The sequence below is a fragment of the Sphaeramia orbicularis genome, chromosome 18 (assembly GCF_902148855.1).
Source record: "Sphaeramia orbicularis chromosome 18, fSphaOr1.1, whole genome shotgun sequence".
NCBI classification, from domain to species: Eukaryota; Metazoa; Chordata; class Actinopteri; order Kurtiformes; family Apogonidae; genus Sphaeramia; species Sphaeramia orbicularis.
Genome location: NC_043974.1, coordinates 6,013,172 through 6,015,184, shown reverse-complemented (window position 1 = coordinate 6,015,184; position 2,013 = coordinate 6,013,172). Strand labels below are relative to the sequence as shown.

Here is a 2,013-nt window from a genome sequence, read left to right as displayed (position 1 = left end):
GAAATGGCAATATTGTTCTTGTTCAGATTATCTTTATTTATTTATTTATTTATTTTTAGGCCCGAGCCGAGTAAAGCCGGCGCAGGGCCTACTGAGTCTGCGTGGGTGCATGGGGTCGACATCGCCAGTGACGCGGTGGCCTTTTGTCACTGTTGCCACTCTCACACATATTCACATTCATGGCACTGAGACCTTTCCGAAGATGTACGACGCACCCAAATCGCATATTTACACCTGCTTGGAATGAATGGGAGTCAATTGGCCACGCCCAGTCGGGGTCAGTCATGTGGGTGTAAGTGCACGACACGTGACATCTGACCCCACAGACATGTGGGGGACCTCGAGAGCTTTCAAATAAGGCCAAATACATGGTTGCCACAAAAACGGCTATATTGTTCTTGCTCAGATTATTATTATTTTTAGGCCGAGTAAAGCCGGCACAGGGTCTATTGAGTCTGAAGTGGGCGCATGGGGACAAAATCGCTAGTGACACAGTTGCCTTTCATCAGTGTCGCCACTCTCACACATATTCACATTCATGGCAGTGAGACCTTTCCGAAGATGTACATGACATGTGCACAAATCGCATATTTACACCTGCTTGGAATGAATGGGAGTCAATGGGCCATGCCCAGTCAGGGTCAGTCACGTGTGTGTAAGTGCACGACACATGACATCTGACCCCAGAGACGTGGGGGACCTCGAGAGCTTTCAAACAAGGTCAAATACATGGTTGCCATGGAAACAGCTATATTGTTCTTGCTCAGATTATTAGGCCCGAGCCGAGTACAGTGGGGTTTTGTACAGTGGGGACATCTGGGTTGACTGTAAGGCCTCCATCCTTCCAGAGTCTGGAGCTCTCTAACCTTTGAGCTGCACTCCAACACACACTACAGCAGAACCAACACATGTTCTACCACCACAGACACTACAGCAGAACCAACACATGTTCTACCACCACAGACACTACAGCAGAACCAACACATGTTCTACCACCACAGAAGACTGGACTGGACCACCCTCAGAGAAGATGGCACCAACACTTGTGTGATGTGATGTTTTTAGGTCAAAGATCAAACTTATTTCATAAGTTGTATAAATTACTTTCATAAGTTACAATAAGTTGATAATAGACAAGTTGGTTAAAATCTGTTAAAATGCAGTTGGCTTAAGAATTGATAGGAGTGAGATGTCGTCTCCTTAAGGATCTTTGTGTTCGCTGTGCGCTAAGGTTGTATACAGAGTGAGTGCTCTTTTGCTAGAGATGATCTTTGACGTATATTTCCCGTTCGCATGCAGTGTAAATCTTCCCGTCTTTCTTCTCTGCTGTGGGCTGAAATGTTCATGGCTTCTGCCTGGACTGTTAGATCTGGTTGGCTGTATGTGGAGTTCCATCGGACTGTTTCTTTATATCTTACAGACCACTGGAATTAAAATATACAAGTTAGGAAGAGTAAAAAAATAGATGCATAGGATTATAACAATAGAGAAACAAAACACAACAAACTATTAAAGTTACTTAATCAACAGGACTCCACTTTCTACTCCATTCAAGCCTGGACTTGCAGCTGGAGCTGACATTAAATGAGCAGTCACTGCCTCATTGTGGGGTGAGCTCAGTCTGAAAACCAAATAGAAATAGTTCAGAAAAAGCATACATTAAAGGCATACATTTACTTCTATAGAGCAGAATGGATCCAGGCTCTTTAAGATCTGACCCTTGCTCTGGTTCATACCATCTGTTGTTTCCTTCACTGTTTTGCAAACGGCGCACACCTTCCTAAAAAAATACAAGACAACGTCACTTTGAGGAACAAACCCCTCCAGGTTCAAGCAGGTCAATGTGACAGATTCATGACTAATCAGTTCCACAAGTCAAACCACATTATCATACACTGTGCAGTTAACTAAGAAAGTCACACTAAGATAAAAATTCCCACCCAAATAGCACACATGAAATAATTAATTGAATATATACTTACCACAGTTTTGGATTGTACACAAGCCTTGTTC

General features: G+C 43.4%; 1 long non-coding RNA gene across 1 annotated transcript; it reads right to left on the bottom strand.

Annotated features, from left to right (window-relative positions):
* Positions 1-1,379: 1,379 nt before the first annotated feature.
* Positions 1,380-1,772, bottom strand: LOC115438204 (uncharacterized). The gene is made up of 3 exons (XR_003938046.1): positions 1,719-1,772; positions 1,520-1,621; positions 1,380-1,424 (listed from the first exon to the last, which is right to left on the bottom strand). It is a non-coding gene; the product is annotated as an uncharacterized LOC115438204 (long non-coding RNA).
* Between the last annotated feature and the right edge of the window lie 241 nt (positions 1,773-2,013).